The 24,962-nt window shown below is 32.3% G+C and overlaps 1 long non-coding RNA gene across 1 annotated transcript; it reads right to left on the bottom strand.

Moving 5' to 3' along the window:
* Positions 1-4,485: 4,485 nt before the first annotated feature.
* Positions 4,486-24,406, bottom strand: LOC139501245 (uncharacterized). Its single transcript, XR_011658499.1, has 2 exons — positions 24,265-24,406; positions 4,486-5,216 (listed from the first exon to the last, which is right to left on the bottom strand). It is a non-coding gene; the product is annotated as an uncharacterized lncRNA (long non-coding RNA).
* Positions 24,407-24,962: the final 556 nt, after the last annotated feature.

The following is a 24,962-nucleotide window of genomic DNA, read 5'->3' as shown; positions in this document are numbered from 1 at the left end:
CATATTTTCATTATGATGTGTCTTTTTAATGTAAAATAACAGTATTAAAGTTCAAATATGTGTTATAAAAGCAACATAACATAGAATATCAGTTATTAAAAGCGATCCTTTTTCACTATTGATGCGATGAGTTATCACTGTATGGCATTCATTTCTGATGTAGAATTTTCGAAAATGCGATGAATTTTTATTGTAGATTAATGTAATAATTAGACTTGCAACAAATGAAAAATTTATCTGATTTCTTTGATATTTATATCTATTTATAACTAGTATATGTCTATAGAAACTGGCTGGCCATTTATATGTTTTCCCACAGTATTGACATGTGTGAACTGTAAACTAAAATGTTTCCCCGCAATGTTTTTTTTTCCGGTTCGTATATTGCTATGATGTCGTTATCGTCTGCGTCGTCCGAAGACCCATTTGGTTTCCGGACAACTTTAATTTAAGTGAATTGATCTATATAAATTTTAAAGAAGGTTCAATACCACAAAAGGAAGGTTGGGATAATGTTGGGGATGATGGTTCCAACCGTTTACGAAAAAAGGGCATACAAGAAGATTGTTTTAAGTTTCGGGATAATTACTTGTGTATAAGAATTTTGATTGTTCTGAAATTGTACCACAGTGTTCAATACCACAAGTAGAATGTTAGGTTTTGGTACTAACAGTTTAGGAATGAAGGAACAAAAAGGGACAAAAAACAATCATGTTTGTAGTTTCCGGATAATTACTTGACGTATGTACGTTTTTGGATCTTTTTCGCATTATCACAAAGGGAAGACTGGGATTTTGTTCGGGGATAATTGTGGATCTACTTATGCCTGTGAAAACTAGCTACTCATTTTGTCTTGAAAGGACAATACGTGCATTGGTATGAAGACCCCTCCTTAACTTTAGTTCTTTTTTATGTGATTCATATTCACTTGCCTCCCCTATTGTTGAGCCCCCAAATGCTTCAACATCCATATTCTAAAGGAAAGATAGTTTTTAGCTCGATTGTTGCTTGCATGTTCTTTACTGTATAAAATGAAACGACAATGTGACATATAATTATCCAAAGTGATTAAAGCTTGAATTGCAAGTCAAGTTGTGTAGGGCAAACTTTATCTGTCAAAAACGTATACTGATAAAGTTGCATTGGAACATGATGTACGTGTTGTAGAGCACCCTTGATACTACCGCAGAGGTCGAACCCTGAACAGTTTGGGGTAAGTATGTACACAACATTCAAGCTAGACTTCCTTTTTTATAAAATAAAAAAAATGTTGAATTTCGGACCCTTTGGGCCTCAATGTGGACCATTTCGATAACTTGGCCCAAAATACCAAAATCCCAAATTTAAAAACACGGTAAGATTCAGCATTCCAAAGTACCCCATATATTCAACTGTTGTTGAAATCCAAAAGAATTTATTTCTTGACAGTTTGGACCCCACAAACTTGTTAAATGGGCCAAAAATAAAATAAATAGTAATAAACACAATCATGTATGGATTCAGCCTAACAAAGAACCTCAAATTTTATTTTGGACCCTGTGGGCCAATTTAAAACCGGACCCAAAATCAAAAATCTTACTTCAAAACCTCATTGAAATTGGTCAAGAAGTGATTTATAAAAAAAATATTAGAAAGTTTTGTTTTTTTTATCCCTTTTTATCCCATTCTATTTCGATAGACATGCGATATGTTCGTATTCAGTGATAAAGTTACAATGCATTGGATAAATATAACTACACTTGTAATAAAGATTCTGATGAATTATAAAAAATTCTATGACATGCTTCTTCTGATTGGTAAATAGACCCATACTCGAAATTCAATGATAACATGTGTTTGCACATGCGTATAATGACTACTGCCGAAACATGAATTTTATCAAATTGGCATGTATTTGAAAATATTTTGCATTAATCTAAAACACTTTCAACTCTGAAATGATCCACATATTGTTATATTATGACAACGATGTGTTTTATTTGAAATACATATTAATTCTATTGAATTTATTGGAGTGCTCAATCAAACTTTTCATCTCAAAGTCAGCACTATCAAATCCTTTTCTTACTTTAATTATTGTTTGTGCAAGTCGGCTGAATTTGGAATTTAATGCATACAAATTAATAATATTCATACAGCATGTACAGTGAAAATGCACCGCATATACAATACTAATGAATCGCTCTACAGTGAAAATGAAAGTAAAGTATCATTATTCAACAGTAAACATGACTCGCATAAAGATAGCATCATAGTGGAATTGAATACAATATGGGCAAACTGAATAACAAAAGCTATTCTACGTTATACCACATTAATCTTTCCTGCTAGTTTTTAATCACATGCACGATTTGTTCGTAAAACGTCCTAAATATTCACCTATTTCGGTATATATTTCACGTATGGATGGCTCTCGGCGCGATAAACCCCCGTTCCCATCTCTTACCTTGTATAACTTGTATTATTTATTACTAAATATAATACATGTGAACAATTTTCTTCATTTTCTTAAAAAATCATAATTTTTTCGTCTGTTTATTTACCATTCTACATCAGAAATGCATGGCATATACAGTGAAAATCATTATGGTATTTTAGGATCCGCACTTTACATACACTGACAAATGTGAACCTTGGGTTGACATTCTGTCTCTTTGTCTCTCATACCAGTCAACTATTTTTATTTCATTCTTATTTCCGGAAAATATACGTTTCCTACGTATTTGGTTTAATTTTTTTAAAACTCATATTTCCGGTTTGCTTGCAGATTTGTAAACATAAAATTTTTATTATCTATATCCATAGGTAACTAGTTTTACACATGAGATTTACACAAAAACAACTAGCAAATGGTTGCAATAGTAAAGGGTGTCCCATACATTTTTTTTCATAACTATAGTATTACCAGAATCTAAAACATAGAGAATATAAATATTCGAACGCGCCCTTGCCATAACCACGGTAGGCCAGAGCTCCTCGAAAAACAAAAGAATATTTGATATTATACGTAGCAATTCTTAAATTTCTGATTTCATGTGATTTCATTAGACATTTTCCCTTGTGTTGAGTGCAAATTGAGGTGCATATTGAAGTTATTTATCGTAAAAACAGTGTAGTTTTGCTGATTGTTGTTATACAATATCATACAATATGGCGGAGGGAGGGACAATTCCAAAAACCCACACTAAAACGTATGCTGAAATAGCCTCTTCCGAAGATACATCTTCAAAAGATCAGTCAGTAAGTGACGTAAAACCAATTTTCATAATGGAAGATGATTTATTTGGCTCTAGTAAGCCCACAAGAGATCAATATCTCACGCATGTCGAACTATATAAAGCAGTTGAATGCCTTGTAGACCCCAGTCACTTAAAAGGCTTACAAAGAGTGAGGGGGATGTGGAGGTTATACTTTGATAATCATGAGGACAGGGAAAAAATGCTTACTAATGGTATTGTCATTCGAAAGAAGCTGATTCAAACTTACGCCAGAAATCCTATGGTAGCTAATAATGAAAATCCATCAAACATTTGGGTGAGAGTAAAAAATATACCCTGCTCAGCGGATGATGGACAAATCCAAAGAGCATTAGAAGAGAAGAACTGTATTGTACACAAAATAAATAGGGAGAGGTTAAGAGTTGATGGGCGTCTAACAAACTGTCAGACCGGTGATCGCTTTGCTATTTGTGATCCTATCCCCACACCATTACCAAAAACTCTTCTTATTGGCAAATATAGAGCTATAGTTCTCCACAAGGGCCAAGAAGACACTCAGAAAGCAGTCAAATGCAACAAATGTCTGCAAGAGGGGCATAAGCTTTTTGAGTGTCCAAATGACTGGGTATGCAGAACTTGTGGAGGCAGTGGACATAAATCAAATTACTGCACTACTTGTCCGAATGACTGGTTGTGTCAAACTTGTGGCAAATCCGGCCATACAGCCCAATACTGTAATGCTGAAACTGTCTCCTCCAGTGAAGACAGCCAATCAGACTCCGATTCTGATTCTGACAACAAATCTAGTCATCAGCCTGATCAGGAAAACAGAAATTATACTAAACACCAATCACCAGATCTGTCGAATTCTAAAAACAGATTTACATTCAACAAACAAATACATGTTGCAAGTGAAACAGCAGAGAAACAAGACAATAACAATCTAAACAATCAATCAAAAGAAAATCCAAAAGCTTCTGATACATATTCTACAGACGAAAAGAGGCAGGTTAGAAAAGCTAAACGACAAAAAAACAAAAAAGACAAACAACACCGTTCTTCTGGTGATCAGCAAAGAATGGATCACTTCTTAAAGGAAGCTTTTCGGACACCTTCTCAAAAACCCAATGATGAGACAAGAACACGAAATAAACAAAATGCAACCACCCCTACTGATGAGCTGCATGCAAGAGAGGAACCTGTGAAAAAACTAAATCCTAATTTCCTCTAGAAAAAATATCAAAAAAAATCAAAAAAACAAAAAACATTTTCTATAAAATATGTTTTTAATTTTATTCAAATTGTATATATATTTTTGTTTACTTTTTCATGTAACTATAGACTGTGTCTATAATGTTAACATAAACATAATTTGTGAGTGTGATGTCTATATAACAGATAGAATACATTCAAAGAAGAAAAAATTAAATACAAGTACATGTAAAGAGTTATTTAAAAATATGGTAAATATTTCAAATACAGATAAAAGTCTATATGAAGACTGTTTAGAATGTAAAAGCAATCTTTTGAATAAAGAGACAAAAACTCTATCAGAAACAAACACTGTTTATAAGTCGCTTGAAACTGGTACGGCATTCATGAACTGTAAAAGCATCAGCATCACTTTAAAAGATTTTGTTGAAATGTCCAATATAATTCACTTATATGGATCTCAGTTCGGCAGTAAACTAATTCAATTTTATAGTTCTAAGTTTGGGATTAATAAACTGTCAAGGTCCATTCTTCTAGTATGTCTATTTATAAATTTCCATAAATGGTTAAAATCGATATCAGTTACATGTAGAATATCAATTTCACAAAATAATGATGTATCCACACTATATTGTAATGTAAATCCTGTATATGATGTTTCAAATATAAATACTCTTAGAATTATTCATTTGTTTACATTCCATATCATGCACATGTTGACTGTAAAAATAATTCAGGTAGTCGTTAACTCATACAAGGTCAACACATTAATCTTTGATGTTGAATCTGAAAAAGATAAGAAAATTTGTTACAAGGTAGAAGGTAGCATATTATATATAAATACCGTAAGTGTCAATTTTAACATCAAAATAATTACACTTCAAAACTATCTAAATCCGGTACATTTCAATTACCTATTAAGAGAGATTTTCGGAAAGTCAGTAATGAAACTAAAAATAGATTTAACCTTTCACAATGCTATATATAGATCTATAAATAACCTGGTGTTTATCTGGGTCATGATCAAGCTCGATAAACAAAACTTCTGTTGGCATTTAAATGTTTTTTTTAGAACTGTTTTCTATAACAACAAATACAACTAACTACTATGAACATTAAAAATCTTCATATTTGTTCATTAAATTGTCAAGGGTTAGCAAAGAAGGATAAACGCTTTAGACTATACACATGGTTTAAACAACAAAAGTGTGACATTTTAATGGCACAAGAAACCCATTTTTCAAAAGATATTATAACGAAAATTAATAATGAATTTCATGGAAAACACCATCACAGTTTAGGCAAAACAAATTCGAGAGGTGTTTCTTTCTTTATACGCAAAACACTCGATTTTAAAATAATAAATGAATTTTGTGACAATGAAGGAAGAATAATTTTAATTAATTTGGAAATAGAAGATAAGATATTTACTTTATTAAACTTGTATGCACCAAATGAAGTCCACGCAAGGAACACATTCTTTAAAAAAGTACAAGGTTTAATTGAAGAGCACAGTCTTGGTGCATTAATTGTAGGAGGAGATATGAACGACCGTCTATCTAGTTTAGATACAAAAAATCAAAATCTTCATAAAAAGTTTAAAAAACCAGTAAATAATCTTAAACAGGTAATTAAAACAAATAAACTGATAGACATTTGGAGGCTATTAAATAAAACCAAAAAACAATATACATGGAAAAGAAAAAATTCTACAAATGAGGCAAGTAGAATTGACTTTTTTATAATAAGTTCACAAGTACGCACGCTGACAGTATCAGCTGACATCAGACCAGCTCACATTTCACGTACAGACCACCAAGTTATTTCTTTAAAAGTAGATATTTATTCAAGTAATCGAGGAAAGGGTTACTTTAAAATGAATAATAGTATATTAGCTGACTTTCAATATCAAGAAATAATAAATAAATTGATTGATAAGTATGAGAATAAATTTAATAATGAAAATCTTCTTACTCAGTGGGACTTGTTCAAAATTGAAATCAGAGACACTACAATTAAATACTGTAAATCGAAAGCCAAAGAAAGAAAAAATAAAATCAATGTTTTGGAAAGCGAAATTAAAACTTTAAACGATAGGTTAGATACATTACCCACAGACACAAATAATAATCTTTTAAATGAAATTAAACAATTAGAAAATGAACTAGACCAAATATATTCATTAAAAGCAAAAGGGGCTCAAATTAGGTCAAGAATCAAATGGGTTGAGGAAGGTGAAAAAAATACAAAATTCTTTTTATCTTTAGAAAAACACAGGCAATCAAAAAAATCTATTAATAAGTTATTGTCCCAAAATGGGGAGGTAACTGTAGATCAAAGTGAAATTCTTGATATGAGTAAAGAGTACTACAAAGTCCTATACAAAAGCTCTAACCCTGATACTGAAATCTTAAAATCATATATTGAAGGAACAAAGATAAATCATTCTTTGACATCTTCTGAAAGTAAACAAGTAGATGGTAAATTAACACTAGAAGAGTTAACATCCTCTTTTTTTAAAATGAAACTAAATAAAACACCTGGGAAAGACGGTTTAACTGTAGAGTTTTACAGACAATTTTGGTCAAAACTAAAGAACATAGTTTTGAAAGTCTCTAATACTTGTTATGATAAAGAATCTTTATCTAATACCCAAAAGATTGGGATTATATCATTAATTTATAAGAAAAATGACCCTTTGTCCCTGGATAACTACCGTCCAATAACTTTATTAAATATAGATGTGAAATTAATAACATATACTTTAGCACAAAGACTTAAGAAAATCTTACCATTAATAATCCATAGAGACCAAAATGGATACATAAAAAATCGCTATATAGGATTCAATGAAAATTTTAATATTGAAGGAGCTATACTATTTATTGACTTTTCTAAAGCATTTGATTCACTGGAGTGGGATTTTATGCTGGAATCATTAAAGAAATTTGGGTTTAATGAATCATTTCAGAAGTGGGTTAAAACCCTATATTATGACATAAAAGGATGTATCTTAAATAACGGGTGGATTTCAGAAACCTTTAATATTGAGCGCGGAATTCGACAAGGGTGTCCTTTAAGCGCTTTATTGTTTGTTTTATCAGTTGAATTACTTGCTTGCAGAATAAGAGACTCTAATGATATAAAAGGAATACAAATCAAAATTGATAAAAAAAACTCATAGTCTAAAAATTTCACAATTAGCAGATGACACAACTCTTTTTCTAAAATCTAAAAATGAAATAAAGCATGCACTTAATATTATTGAAACCTTTGGATCGCTCTCAGGACTCAAACTCAATAGAAACAAAACTGAAGGTATATGGCTAGGTAAACTTAAACACTGCAAAGACAAATTTGAAAATATCAATTGGAAACATAACGTAAAAAGTCTTGATATTTATTTTGGCTCTGATAAGAAAGAATGTCAAAAACTTAATACAGAAAAACAGTTGGAAAAATCAGAAAGAATAATTAATGATTGGAAAAAAAGGAAAATTAGCATGATTGGTAAAATCACTATCATCAAAACACTTGTCATACCTAATATAACATATATTGCATCACTAATAAATCTGTGCAAAGAAACTATATCTAAGTTTAAGAAGATGATATATAATTTTTTATGGGAGGGTGGTAGTGAGAAAGTTAAACGCTCAGTGCTAAGAAAAAATTATTTAGAAGGGGGGTTAAAAATGACAGATATAGATTCTTACATTGAGGCAATGAAAATAAATTGGGTAAAAAGACTTACAGATGAAACTTGGGCAAACTGGAAAATTATTCCAACCTATTATTTCAGTGAGTTTGGGGGTAAAAACCTTATATTTAAAATGAATCTGGGTTCTCATAAATCATTAGAAAACATAAAAAACCTGCCTACTCTTTACTTAGAAATCTTAAAATGCTGGATTAAAAATGGTGGTGGGAAGACAAATAAACCTGAAACCTATTTAGATATCAGGAAACAAGTTATATGGGGAAATCAATATATTAAGAATCAAGGCAAAAGTTTGTACTTTAAACATTGGATAGAAGAAGATATAATTTTTATAAACGATATAATTGACGAGAAAGGAGAAATTTCAAAAAAAATCTTAGACAAACTTAAAAGGAAACAAAATTGGATAGCAGAAACATGTATTTTACGTAAAGCCATACCCAAATCTTGGAAAGAAAAATTAAAGAGTAAAACATCTTTAAATACTAAAATTCATTTTCAACATGATATAAAGATGAATAGCCATGGATTGTATTACAATCTGGACAAAATTTCATTCAAAGAAATATATAATATTTTAATTATATCTAATAAAGAGCTCCCAGTAGGATTCTATGTATGGAAAAATCATTTCACTTTTGATAACGTTACTTATTTTATAAAGAAGAACCTTATTTTTACGTTCCATTTTTTAAAAGATAATAGAATGAAAATGTTTAGATGGAAATTACTGCATAATATTACAGCAATTAATTCTAATTTGCACCGTTGGAAAATATCTGATAATCCAAATTGTGTGATTTGTTCCAAATGTGATAACTATAATCATTTTTTCTTTGAATGTAAATGGGTAAAAAATTATTGGTCAATAATTTATGACATATTTATGTATTTCAATATAGACCAACATGTCTTCTGTCTTAAAAATCTTGTGCTTGGATATAAAATTGAAGATATTGAATATAATCCACTTAATCATGTCATAACAATGATTTGTTTTGTGATTTATAAATGTTTTTAGCTCACCTGGCCTAAAAGGCCATGTGAGCTTTTCTCATCACTTGGCGTCCGTCGTCGTCGTCGTCGACGTCGTCGTCGTCGTCGTTAACAATTTTTCAAACATCTTCTCCTCTGAAACTACTGAATGGATTTGAATGAAACTTAAAATGATTGTTCCTTAGATTATCCTGCACAAAGTGTGTGCTTCGATTTTTGATCCGTCAAAAAACATGGCCGCCCTTACTTTAAATAGAACATAGGGGTCAAATGCAGTTTTTGGCTTATATCTCAAAAACGAAAGCATTTAGAGCAAATCTGACGTAGGGTAAAAATGTTCATTAGGTCAAGATCTATCAGCCCTGAAATTTTCAGACGAATCAAACAAACCATTGTTGGGTTGCTGCCACTTAATTGGTAATTTTAAGGAAATTTTGCAGTTTTTGGTCATTATCTTGAATATCATTATAGATAAAGATAAACTGTAAACAGCAAAAATGATCAGCAAAGTAAGATCTACAAATAGGTTAATATGACCAAAATTGTCAATTGACCCCTTAAGGGGTAAATGTCCTTTAATGACAATTTTTCACAATTTGTTCATCATATTTGCTAACTTTAAAAAATCTTCTCCTCTGAAACTACTGAATGGATTTGGATGAAACTTAGCATGATAGTTCCTTAGATTATCCTGCACAAAGTGTGTGCTTCGATTTTTGATCCGCCAAAAAACATGGCCGCCCTTACTTTAAATAGAACATAGGGGTCCAATGCAGTTTTTGGCTTATATCTCAAAAACGAAAGCATTTAGAGCAAATCTGACGTGGGGTAAAAATGTTCATTAGGTCAAGATCTATCAGCCCTGAAATTTTCAGACGAATCAAACAAACCATTGTTGGGTTGCTGCCACTTAATTGGTAATTTTAAGGAAATTTTGCAGTTTTTGGTCATTATCTTGAATATCATTATAGATAAAGAAAAACTGTAAACAGCAAAAATGATCAGCAAAGTAAGATCTACAAATAAGTTAATTATGACCAAAATTGTCAATTGACCCCTTAAGGGGTTATTGTCCTTTAATGACAATTTTTTCACAATTTGTTCATCATATTTGCTAACTTTAAAAAATCTTCTCCTCTAAAACTACTCAACCAAATTCAACAAAACTTCAACTGAATGATCAGTAGGGTGTATAGAATAAAGTTTGTGTTTTATTTTCTATTTTGTCTAAAAACATGGCCGTCATGGCTAAAAATAGAACACAGGGTAAAATGCAGTTTTTGGCTTATATCTAAAAAAAACTCCAGCATTTAGAGCAAATAAGACTAGAAGTTAAAATATTTATTAGGTTAAGGTCTACCTGTCCTGAAATTTTCAATTTGCAATTTGCAAAAAAAATAATTTGTTGTGTTACTTCCAAAAAATAGAAAATATTCTGACCAGAAAAAAAAACCATGCCCCCCTACAAGTTAAATGGTCCATGCCTAACTGTTATTAATGAAATCATTTAACTGTTTTGCTGTTATTGGAGCCTCTTGCCCCTTCTCAGCAGTGGAATAAATCCAAATCATGAATGAAGAAATTCGAAAGAATAACAATTTTATAATGTAACAATAACAATTTTATTGTTAAAATTCTTTTATTGTAACTATAATATAATAAAAATAACGTACTGCCGCTCTTCTTGTATGCATATTATATTAGAAGGAAACGTGTATACATGGTAGAACTTGTATTTCTCTCCGGCGCTCTCGGACGCGTCCGGGTTGTTTTTAGTGTGACCGACCGGAAACAGTCTTTCCGTAACTTGATGGTAAGAAATATTACTGCATTCAGCCTGTTGAAAATATTTTCCTTAATATTAGTAAATCTTAGTGTTGTTGTTCATCCAGCATTGTTGGTATTGTTTCTCCATCGATATATAAAGACTTTTTGTTTCGATTTTCACCGCTAGTTCTCTTATATTCAGGAAAAATAATTAAAACATTGGAAGCACGCGTGTACGTTATTTTTTGTATATCTCTGTCAGATGTCATTTGGTTTGCATTTCCTGGACAAGACGTTCGCAAATATTATTTTATTAAGAACAATAATTGTTCTTGATAAAATAAGCGTACTCAAGCTCATGAAACAAGTGCTTAGACTATACAGTAATTGGACAAGATTGAGTTCCCACTCAAAAAATGTCCTATCATTTCAACCAAAATCGATGTTTTTAAAAAAAATATTGCCAAGTAACTACAAGACCGATTTTTATAAAATAAACACCAAAAGATGTAAAAATGTTTCAAGTTTTATTGTTTGTTTAGTCATAATTTTAATCACTCATTTTCATTTTCTGACAAGGAGAAAACAAATGCAAATTTTTACTATTTTATTTTGGTTAGAATGCATAGCAAACTGCCACAAGATGTACTTACAAACAAAAATATATATAAAAGAAAAAATCAGATGTAAATAGACACCAAACAACGGTTTGGAAATTGGCTTATGCAGCCCCTTAGAAAAACGACTGTGGTACCATTGTTCCTATATATGTTCTTTGTCCCCTAGGCATGATAAACAAGATCAAATCTTCAATTTTTATGCCCCACCTACGATAGTAGAGGGGCATTATGTTTTCTGGTCTGTGCGTCCGTTCCTTTGTCTGTCTGTTCGTTCGTCTGTCTGTCCCGCTTCAGGTTAAAGTTTTTGGTCAAGGTAGTTTTTGGTGAAGTTGAAGTGTCCAGATATATTTTCTTTGTCCCCTGAGCATAATAAACAAGATCAAATGTTCAATCTTTATGCCCCACCTACGATAGTAGAGGGGCATTATGTTTTCTGGTCTGTGCGTCCGTCTGTTCGTTCGACCGTCTGTCCCGCTTTAGGTTAAAGTTTTTGGTCAAGGTAGTTTTTGATGAAGTTGAAGTCCAATCAACTTGAAACTTAGTGCACATGTTCCTTATGATATGATCTTTCTTATATTAAAGCCAAATTAAACTTTTGACCACAATTTCACGGTCCACTGAACATAGAAAATGAAAGTGCATGTTTCAGGTTAAAGTTTTTGGTCAAGGTAGTTTTTGGTTAAGTTGAAGTCCAATCAACTTGAAACTAAGTACACATGTTCCCTATAATATTATCTTTCTAATTTTAAGGCCTAATTATATTTTTTTATCCGATTCCACGGTCCATTGAACATGGAAAATGATAGTGCGAGTGGGGCATCCGTGTACTTTGGACACATTTTTGTTTTTTCACAAATACAAGCGCTATAGTGAATGATTATCCATACATAAATTGAATTGATAAGAATAAAATCACCACAATTCAAAATTTTATGCCAAAATTATATTACACAATGCACTATACATGTATGTTAGTTTTTGGATTTCTCTAGAAATAGAAATAAGAGCAATATGGAGTATATCTGTATTTTTATGCAGTTCGTGTACATTTACAAGAAATAGAAATAAGAGCAATATGCAGTATATCTGTATTTTTATGCAGTTCATGTACATTTACAATGTAGTGCATGTTTTTAAAGGCAGCTTTCCTTTAATGGTCTCTAGACTCCAGCGATTTTGTTTGCTTCATGGGGGGTATAATGAGTTAAGGCAAATTATCCTACTTCTGAATGTTATATGCATTGTTTTTAATTTTAATTAATTGCAACCAAGTCTTATAAAACAAACTGTGTTATGTTTCATTTTTAAATTGTTTGATAAAGCTGCATTTTGCATTAAAAAGTTCCAAAATGTAATCAGAACACAATAACTTAGTTATTTGTAGTGTGCAACATTACAAAAATAGTAGTTCCGACTGGTCAAAATCAACTCGAGATTTCATGTGTATTAGAGTTGTTTTAGGTACAGCACTTGAAATCTAGAGTGGCTAAAAGACCTTGCCAATTGTTTGTATACATGATATAGTGATGTAAAGTTGTTGTATATAAGATATGATAGAAATCATACTGTTCACAGGAATTCGTCATTTCGTCCATTGCAAAATCTTGTTGGTTATTAGATAATCTATTTATTCTAGGTCTTTTAAAAGTTTTATAGACTGAATGAATACAATATTCAGTGTTGTACAAATTTAACCCAAAAGAAACATTTGCATTTGATATTTTTCCAAGCTCTTGTATATGCCTGATAACGATTACTAAGGCACATTAATGATCTTGTTGAAAGAATCAGAATGAACATCTGATTAAGTAAGAAACGACTTTGGCCAGAGTTTATTATGTGTAAATGTAAAAAGTAGATAATTCAGTGCCGTAAGTGTCTTCTATTTTTATATATATATATGAAACACTTCAAGTTCATAACATTAAAGGATAATCCTAAATATTTTATTAAACTGAAACAAGAGTGCATTTCGAAAAAAATAACGTTTGCTCAAAGAAAAAATTGTAATTTATACAAAAAATATTTACCAACATGAAATACACATGTGAGTATTATTTCAGTCTGTATTAGAAGTCTTAGGTGCATGATGATTGATTACATGTACACTGTTAGTGTCAAAGTTACAGATGCTCCTAGCTTCAACAAAAACAGAGTTCATGAAAGCAATAAATAACAAATCAGTTTCTTGTCCCCACATACAACAGAGTTCCAACTTGAGGATGCCTATGTTCGAAAGTTCTCTTGTTCATTTGATGATTTTTACACATTCTTTTGTGATTTCGCAGTCATTCAAGATGCCTAGAAGAAAGAACTGGAAACGTTCCAAAGCCATCATGGGGGCTGCCAATCCAATGACGAAGACTGGTGACCAACACTCAGTAGATGACAGAGAGGAGGAGTCTGCCCTCATTTATAAAAACAGAAAAACAAATGCCCCTTGTGGGAATACTATTGAAAATGAGCCTGAGGAGTCTGTCCTCCCTAAAAACAGAAAAACTGAGCATGCCCCTTATGGGAAAACTGAGCAGATTGTACATTTCACCTCTTGTAGGAAAACTGAACAGATTGCAAATTATGCCCCTTGTGGGAAAACAAGAACTATTCTTACTGATACTAAAAGTAAAAATACTAAAGAATATGCGAATGATACACCTATGAACTACTCAGTAATAAATGCTCTTCATATTTTTGATAATGTTACGTTGACTTTTGGAAGTTTTGATCAATTTGATGGTCGTTTTTCCAATTTTACTAGAGGAAATCAATGCACGTGCAATTGTTTAATTTATTTGGCCTTTGCAACTAAGAATATAGATGACCAACAGTATAACTTAGATGATATTTTGGAAATAGGAGATCAAGTTTATCTCAAAACTGTGCAGAATCTCAAACAGGAAGGTAGATTTAGAAACATGTTATTGACTTTAAACGAAATTCCAAATGTCTTTGAAATTAGAGGACAAAAAATTATAGTGGAAAGAAAAAATGTCTTGTTTGGTACTGCTGTTCAATTTGATTCAACAAATGACTTCCTTACATTACAAGAAGCCCTTGTAGAAGCATTTGAAAAGGCTAAGGCTGCTTTAGTTATGATAGGCGCTATATGTTCTGGTGTTTATTTTGACAACGATACTTATTTTTTCTTTGACTCTCATTCACATGACAAGTCTGGTTTATATGAGCCACGAGAGTCTAAAGGCATGTCAATACTCATAGGATTCAGAGACATCCAAAGTCTGGTGAATTATATGTACTCTCACTACACAAGCATGCATATTGATTTACAGTCACAGTATGAAATTCTTCCAGTGAAGTTAATTGACATGGACAACTCATTAGTACTTCAGAGGCAGATTAATAGTTATTTTAAAGATCAAAATCGTAGAAATATAATTCAAATTTCGACCAAAGCCCTGACAGACGAATGTGATAAACGTAAGGTATATATGAAAACATACATGCAAAGAAGAAGGGAAGATCCATACATACACCAAAGAGAGCTTAATGCTAAACAAAAGGCTAGAGAAGATGATGAAGTCAGACAGAAAGAACTAGATGCTAAGCGAAAAACGAGAAGGGATGATGAAGTCAGACAGAAAGAACTAGATGCCAAGCGAAAAACGAGAAGGGATGATGAAGTCAGACAGAAAGAACTAGATGCCAAGCGAAACACGAGAAGGGATGATGAAGTCAGACAAAAAGAACTAGATGCCAAGCGAAAAACGAGAAAGGATGATGAAGTCAGACAGAAAGCAGTAGATGCCAAGCGAAAAACGAGAAGAGATGATGAAGTCAGACAGAAAGAACTAGATGCTAAGCGAAAAACGAGAAGGGATGATGAAGTCAGACAGAAAGAACTAGATGCCAAGCGAAAAACGAGAAGGGATGATGAAGTCAGACAGAAAGAACTAGATGCCAAGCGAAACACGAGAAGGGATGATGAAGTCAGACAAAAAGAACTAGATGCCAAGCGAAAAACGAGAAAGGATGATGAGGTCAGACAGAAAGCAGTAGATGCCAAGCGAAAAACGAGAAGAGATGATGAAGTCAGACAGAAAGAACTAGATGCTAAGCGAAAAACGAGAAGGGATGATGAAGTCAGACAGAAAGAACTAGATGCCAAGCGAAAAACGAGAAGGGATGATGAAGTCAGACAGAAAGAACTAGATGCCAAGCGAAAAACGAGAAAGGATGATGAGGTCAGACAGAAAGAACTAGATGCCAAGCGAAAAACGAGAAGGGATGATGAAGTCAGACAGAAAGAACTAGATGCCAAGCGAAAAACGAGAAGGGATGATGAAGTCAGACAGAAAGAACTAGATGCCAAGCGAAAAACGAGAAGGGATGATGAAGTCAGACAGAAAGAACTAGATGCCAAGCGAAAAATGAGAAGGGATGATGAAGTCAGACAGAAAGAATTAGATGCCAAGCGAAAAGCTAGAAAGGATGACCAAGTGAATGAAAAAGAAAGATTATGTAAACAAGCTTCTAGAAATAGAGATCGATCCAAGATTAGAAACTATGATAGATCAGTTAAGAGTCAAAAGAGGAAGGCAGAAGAATTTGCCTGTCATGAATCAAAATTAAAGAAACAAAAACAGCAAGGCTCTTCTCTTGAACAATGCATTGATATATTTTCTAAAAACATTATTGAAGGTCCGACTTACCTGTGCACATCATGTACTCAGACATGGTTTAGTAATTCAGTTGTTAATGCTTGTAGAATAAAGCAGACAGTTAAGGGTGATTTGAAGCAATGTTTTACTGATAGAAAATCTGTCAACAATATTGAATGGATTTGCAATACATGTTTACAATCTATAAGACAAAATAAAATACCAAGGCTTTCTGTTGCAAATAAAATGGGATTTCCAGTAAAACCAATAGAATTGAATCTGTATCCATTAGAAGAAAGGTTATTGTCATTAAGAATACCATTTATGCAAATTCGGTTGTTACCACGAGGAGGTCAACTTTCAGTCAAAGGAAATGTAGTAAATGTACCTGTCGATGTACAACCTACAATTAATTCCCTTCCTCATACTCTGGAGAAATCAGGTACAATACCAATAAAACTGAAAAAAAAACTGTCATATAACAAATGTGATTTCAGTGAGAATGTTAGGCCATTTGCTGTACTTTGTGCATTGCATTATCTTATGCAGAATAGTGACTTGTACAAAACCTCTGGTGTACAAATAGATCAAAACTGGATAAGAGAAATCACTGCTGTACAAAACAATGATGAAAGTGAAGTAGCTAATAATACCAGCAATGAAGATGAAGAAACAAGCACAGGTGATAAATTTGATGAAATCAATGAGGAGGAACTCCATGCAGGAAATACTGACACGCTTTTAGACGAAGTGTTCGATGAGACCAGTAACACAGGCAGTTCTCAGTATGTTTTTGCTCCTGGTGAAGGGCAGAGACCATTGAGTTTGTACAATGACACAGATGCTGAGTATTTAGCATTCCCAAGTATATTTTGTGGACAACGCAGACCAGATAGCAAAGAAAGATTAGTTTCTGTGCATTATTCAGATATTGTAAAGTGGGAACTGAGATCTGTAGACAGAAGAGTTGCACAGTCAGTACCAAATTTGTTTTTCAAATTAAAGAAAATACAAATGAAACATATAAATGATAGAGTAAATCTTGCCTTACGTAGATGCAAATCAGAAGGGAAAAAATGGACAGTAAGAGACTTTTTGAACCCTTCAACTGTGAATGATATAGTAAAGTTAGATGAAGGATATTACATTTTCAGATCACTTAGAAACTCTCCTGTTTACCTTGAGAAGAGAAAGAAAGATGTATTTGCAATGATCAGACAGTTAGGTTTACCGACATGGTTTGGTTCCTTTTCTTCAGCAGATACAAATTGGAAGGATTTACTTAGAATTCTTGGAAAGTTGAATGATGGTAAATATTATTCTGATGATGAATTGGATCAAATGGACTGGAATACAAAGTCCAGACTAGTACAGAAAGATCCTGTCACATGCTCTAGGTTTTTTGATTATCGTGTCCAACAATTCATCAAGACAGTTTTACAGAGTGATCATGACCCTATTGGGAAAGTGATTGATTATTTCTATCGTGTTGAATTTCAACAAAGAGGGTCACCCCACATTCACATGTTGATATGGATTGAAAATGCTCCAATTTATGAACAGGATTCAAATGAAGACCTCGTTCAGTTTATTGACAAATATGTAAGTTGTTCATTATCATCTGCTCCATCTGATTTGGTTAGTTTACAAGTTCACAAACATTCAAAGACTTGCAGAACTAAAGGTCGGCCAATATGTCGCTTTGGGTTTCCTTTGCCACCTTTGGATGAGACAGTAATTTTAGAACCATTAGATGAAGATATTGATAAATACAAGGCAATTTATAAAGAAGTCCAAACCAAGGTCGATTCACTTTATACAATGGATAATGTTGAAGATATTACTTTTGATGAGCTTCTTAACAATGTATTACAGTTAAGTCGAGAGGATTATATTAAAGCAATCAGAAGCAATCTATCTAGTGCAAAAGTGTTCCTTAAAAGAAAGCCAAGTGAAGTTCGTGTAAATCCATACATGAAAGCATTATTACCGGCATGGAAAGCAAATCATGATTTGCAGTTTGTCCTAGATCCATATGCATGTGCTGTATACATTGTTTCATATATAAGCAAGTCTCAAAAGGGAATGAGTGGATTGCTAGACCAAGCTGCAAAGGAAGCTAGAGAAGGAAATTTGGACCTCAAGCGACAAGTTAGGCACATTGGAAATTATTTTACAAATTCAGTCGAAACCTGTGCTCAAGAAGCTGTGTATTTATTGCTACAAATGCCTCTGACAAAAGCTACCAGACATGTAGTATTCATAAACACTTCTCCACCTGACAAGAGAACTTTCTTGCTAAAACAAACATCAGAGCTTGAAAAATTATCCCCTGATTCTACTGATGTAGAGTCAAACAATGACATCAAACGTTATTCAAAAAGACCAGCACTTCTACAAAACTGGTGTCTTGCAGACTACATATCTCAACTTGAAGTGAAATTTCCTGCTTCAGATGACGAACAAAACAAAAGTGAGTCAGAGAATGAGTCTGAAACTGAAGATGAGCTAGAAATGTCAAATGAGAATCATAGAAAAATAAAAATTACTCTTAAAAATGGCATAATCATTCGACAAAGAAAATCACAAAAAGTGATTAGGTATGTCCGATACAATAGAAAAACAGATTCTGAAAATTTTTACAGGGAACGATTGCTACTGTTCTATCCTTGGAGAAATGAACAATCTGATATAAAGGGAACAAACGAAACGTATGAAAGTATGTACAATTCTGTTCGAAGAATAGTAGAGAGTAAAGCCAAACAGTATGAACATAATGTTGAAAAACTTGACAAAGCCATTGAGGAAGCAGAGAATGATTGCCATCAATATGATGAAATAGCTCCTGGAACTCAGCAAGTAGAGCTTGAAGATGTTGAAGAAGGGTCAACAGAGGCAGATCAGTATGTACATTTCAACCCAGATAGACCAACAGAACATAGACATTATGATATTTCAGAAGAAGTTGGTGTAGCAGCTAGAATAATAGATGTAAAAAGTCATGCCAATCGCATTGAAGATGATGACTATTACAAGCTCATACGGTCTTTAAATAATAAACAAAGAGAATTTTTCCTTCATGTACTCACATGGATTAAAAGAAAATGTGACCCATTGTATCTGTTCTTGACAGGTGGTGCAGGTGTAGGAAAATCTGTAGTAGTCAAAGCTCTATTTCAAGCACTGCATAGACATTTGTGTTCCACCGAAGGTGAAGATCCTGATGATATAAGAATTCTGTTATGTGCTCCAACGGGAAAAGCAGCCTATAATATTAATGGTTTGACCATACATAATGCTTTTCAAATACAGCCCAATAAAGGATTAAATCAATCTCTGTCATGTGATGTTCTAAATACTCTAAGAATGAAATATAGAAATTTATCAGTTGTAATGATTGACGAAATCTCAATGGTTGGAAACAAAATGTTCTCCCTTTTGGATGCTAGATTAAAGAAAATCAAAGGCAGCAACCAGATATTTGGAGGTGTAAGTGTGATTGCAATTGGAGACTTCTTTCAACTGAAGCCAGTATTTGATGGTTGGATTTTTCAAGATCTTAACAAAGGCATATCTGCTCTTTCTCCTAATTTGTGGAAGGAGTTATTTAAGGTTCATGAACTTACACAGATAATGAGACAAAAAGATGATATAGAGTTTGCAGAGTTGTTGAATAGGTTGAGACTTAATAATCTCAATGACAATGATTTTGCTATTCTTGATACAAGGACTGTCCGGATTGAAGATCAATCATACAATAAAAACAGTACACACTTATTTGTACAAAATGATCTTGTTGATAAATTTAACAACAAGTTTATAACAAATTTGACATCTGAGAAAGTAAGTGTAAAAGCTGTAGACACCGTAGTTGGAGACTTTTCCCCTCCTATTAAAGCAAAATTGATCAGTTCTTTACCTGGAAAGCAGTCTGACACAGCCAATTTAGCCAAAGAAGTGGAGCTAGCTATTGGAATGAAATATGATCTAACAGCTAACATTGAAGTAACAGATGGTCTCACCAATGGTTCATCTTGTCAGGTGAAATTATTTGAGTACAAGACGAAATCGCAAAGACCAAGTATAGTATGGGTCAAATTTAATGATGAGAAAATTGGAACAAATACAAGAAAAAAGTATAGCCACTTGTACAGTCAAAATATTGACAAAAGATGGACACCAGTTTTTGATATTAAGAGATCATTTAGTTATAGATACAAAAATTTTGAACGAATCCAGATGCCTCTTCGACCTGCTGCTGGAAAAACAATCCACAAGTCACAAGGTGATACTTTAAAAGAAGTAGTTGTGAGTCTTGATTCTAAATGCAAAGGGAAGATTCCTCATATTCATTATGTTGCTTTAAGCAGAGTAACAACTTTATCAGGATTGCAAATACTTAACTTGAATCGAAAAAATATTGCTGTGTCTGACTGTGTCAAGGATGAAGTTGAGAGATTGAAATCTGAGGCGGTCCTTTCATTGTGTTTCAAACCACTGTATTCTTTGCCAAGTGAAAATTTCAAGGTGGTTTTTAACAATTCGAGATCTATGCATTTGCATCACGAAGACATTAGAGCAGATCCCAGCATTATGGATGCTGATGTCATTGGTATCGCAGAATCAAGGTTAATTCCTTCAGATTGCAACGAAAATTACTTATTTCCTGGATTTCAAACACCTATTCGAGTTGATCAAAATCAAAAACATCCAAATACTAGACCTCCACATGGACTTGTTGTATTCTTGAAAAATGGCTGTTTACTTCAAAGACAATTGCCTTATTCAACACCTACATTAGAATTTCTACTAGTGGAAATAATTGTGCCTAACAAAGGACTCTTCCAAGTAGTGTTTGTCTACAGAGCATCAGAATGTTCCCTTAAAGATTTGAAGACAGCTTTCCTCTATGATCTTGCTCCTACTTTGGATTTACAACACTCAAATTTAATTATAATGGGAGATTTTAACTTTGATTTGCTATCTGGACATGATAATTTCCTGAACTTTATGTTGGACACATTTATGTGCTCCCAAATTCTTACTAAGCCTACCAGATTATACACAACATTATTAGATCATATTTTCCTAAATATTGATAAAATTTTTCATTATGAGACAGATATTCTTGATGCCTATTGGTCCGACCATCAGATTATTTATGTTACAGTTCAGTTACATTAAACATATTAAAGTAAGAAGTGTAAAACCCACCACATTTTTTTGGACATTTAAGTTTGTTCAATAGAACAACCTTAAATGTCCAAAGAGGGGTTATTTTTGCTCATGGGTTCCCCTCACCATCTTATAAAGGTTGCATGGGGTCACAGACAAATTTTGTTCATGTGAATTTCACACAAATTCATGTGAAATTCACATGAAATGATTGTGAAATTCACGTGAAAAAATTCATGTGAATTTCACATCAAAACAAATTCATGTAAATGATATTCATGTGAAACTCAAATGAAATGAGTTCACACGAATTTCATGTATAAGCTCAATTCATCACATGAATTTCACGTGAAAATTAAATTCACATAAAATTCACGTGAACAAAATTTGCCTGTGTAATTGTGGAAGGAACTGACAATACAGTTAAAAGAGTATGAATGGTAAGGGGCATAATTGGCCTCTGAAAACCAAGATTATTATATTTTGTTAAACATGTTTATATCAAATATTATATATCACACAAAGAAATAATCCACATTTCAAAATTTTGCTACATCTGGAGCCAAAAGGACCATTACCATTAATACTGCTTTCAAACATACTTAAGTTTTATAAGAAAATGTGACAAAAAATCTAAATAATTTATTGTGAAGGCTGGAAAAATTGGGTACATGTATAAAGGGGATGAGAATCTAGGATATATTTTTTGGTCCATTAGAATAAATGTTGAATAATTTTTATTGAAACATTTTGAAATGTTTTAAGAACAATAATTGAGGTATCATTTGTGTTTTATTTTTAAATTCTTTGATATTTGTAGTTGATTGATCAATTTGTAGCATATAGTGATGGCTGTGATATAATCTTGATAATTTAATAGTACAAGTATCAGATAAGATGAATGATCTTCATGTTGTTAAAATAATTGTAGAAAAATAAATCACTTCACGATATACATGTTTTAATACAGTTAAAAGTATTTAGTATATAAGCAGTTATAAAACAGGTTTAAATGTTAGCAATAACCTTTTTTTTTTTAAAGCAAGCAAATTTTTTAAAAACATTTATATTATAAGAAATAGCTCGAAGAAAAGTTCTGGTATAATGTAATGTCAGGGTCTATGCTAGGATAACAGGTGTCCTGTGCCATGCACGAATAACAAACAAGAATGTGGTGGCATAAAAACCTGATACATATGCAGGAGATCAGTCTCCCAATACAGACACTAGACTCGCATATGCGACAGTGTCGCAGGGCCAGACAAAACAAAAAAGTCATCTATGGTCATATAATAAACTTTACGGATCTGATTTAAATGATAGTTTGTTATTTGTTTCTATAATTTTTCATGAGTATATATTGTTGTTTAAGAACTCTTTTTTATAACTGCTTATGTACTAAACACTTTCAACTGTATTTTTGATTCAATTTATATGTTGATGTGTAGAGAATATTGTAAGCAATATATATTGCACTGTTATAAAATCTAACAAGGACATTTACTATAATGATTGACTAGTATGCATGAAGCATGGACTAATTCAACAGTTGAGTGAGATGTAAAAGGCTGACATTGTATATATATATATATATATATATATAGACTTTCTGAGAAGAGAATGTTTTATAAATGTATCTCCATAGAAGCATGACACATTCTATCTCCATAAAGGAAATAAATGCATTGTTATTTATTGTGAAATCAACTAGATATGTATATAAATAAAACGTAAAAAGCAAAATAGTGTGATTTTTTTCTCTTAATAAATGATTAGTTAAAAAAATTGTCTTGATCATTTTTGTCGAGCCTGCAACTTTTGTTGCAGTTAGCTTGATATAGGGATAGTGATCCGGCGGCAGAATTGAATAACTATATTTGGTACGTGCGTTCCTTGCAAGGTCCTTATGCCTGTCGGACAGTTTTCACTTGACCTCGACCTCATTTCATGGATCAGCGAACAACGTTAAATTTTCGTGGTCAAGTCCATATCTCAGATACTATAAGCAATAAGTCTAGTAGATTTGGTGTATAGAAGAACTGTAAAGTGTACATGTCCAACTGGCAGGTGTCATCTGACCTTGACCTCATTTTCATGGTTCAGTGGTTATAGTTAAGTTTTTGTGTTTTGGTCTGTTTTTCTTATACTATATGCAATAGGTCTACTAAAATTGGTGTATAGAATGATTGTAAGGTGTACATGTCTAGCTGACAGGTGTCATCTAACCTTGACCTCATTTTCATAATTCAGTGGTCAAAGTTAACTTTTTTAGTTTTGGTCTATTATTTTAATACTTTATGCATTAGGTCAACTATATTTGGTGTATGAAAATATTTTATGATCTATATGTCAGTTACGCAGGTTTTATTTGAACTTGACCTCATTTTCACAGTCCATTGCTAAGTTTTAAGTGTTTGTGTTTTGGTCTCATTTTCTTTATTTATAAACAGTAAGTCATATATATTTGTAATATTGAAGAATTGTTAGCTGTACATGTTTGCCTGGCATGGTTCAATATGTTCAATAAGGCATTGTTTACCAGGTGAGCGATTCAGGCTCTTGAGAGCCTCTTGTTATTTATCAGAAAAGAGAACTTTTGTGAACATGTTGTCAGTTCTAAAAAATGAGATTGAAACACAAATGTTATATCATCCAGAAAATCTATTTTTGAAAAAATTTCAGAGGAAAATATCCAAACTTTGATTATATCTATTTTTTAGGAGAATTAGATCTAATATAAATACTTCAGTCAGTATTTAAATAACAAAGAATCAATCAATCAATAATTTACAAATCAATCAAGATCAGGGGTCAATAGCTCCTTCTTTGATCTCTTCAATATATTTCAATATTACTTACCAGAAATATTTGATTATTATAAGTTTAGAAATTTACACATTTGATAAGTCACTTGATGACTGCAATAAATTACTCACCACTTCATGAAATTATTCGTCTAGCCATGAGGTCGACCATGCTTGATCATTCTTGATCATTCTACTTTCGGTTAAACTAGTTTTATACAATCAAAACAAATGACGGACAAAAATCCGTCTTTTTGGTTTTTTTTTTATTATAATTTCTTTCTTATATGATTGTTTATATATAGGATCACTGTTTGAATAATATGTATGTATTGTGTGCTCGTATGAATACTTTGTAATATGCAACTAACAAAAGATATAAATATAAAGTATATTTTGCTAATCAAATCCCCTGGTTTTATTAGCAATTAACAACACAGGGAGGAACCTTAGCGTCATTGTTGTAGCGCTAAGGGACATTGTTCACAACCAGGAATGAAATAAAATATTTAAAGTTGGAAAAAAAAAAAAAAAAAAAAGAGAATATAAATATGGTTTTCACTTCTACACTGATGAATTGAAATTTAAGTCGAGTTTACAATTTTTTGTCTAGGATATTCTATAGATTAATCTAGTCAATATCACTGCGCATTATTCAATTTTTGTCTGAAATGCAAGCTTAATATTACCCTACTTTTACTTATTTATTTTGCTTTTGTTTTGTTTTGTTTTCTACATTTCACAATTTACAATTACTGCCAACATCTTTGTAACTGTAAAACAAATATAATTGCATGAACACAGACCTTGCTAATTGGTTTGTTCTTCAA

The sequence above is a fragment of the Mytilus edulis genome, chromosome 13 (genome assembly GCF_963676685.1).
Source record: "Mytilus edulis chromosome 13, xbMytEdul2.2, whole genome shotgun sequence".
Taxonomy (NCBI): Eukaryota; Metazoa; Mollusca; class Bivalvia; order Mytilida; family Mytilidae; genus Mytilus; species Mytilus edulis.
The sequence above is the reverse complement of the archived record's forward strand: the minus strand, read 5'-3'. Positions and strand labels throughout refer to the sequence as shown.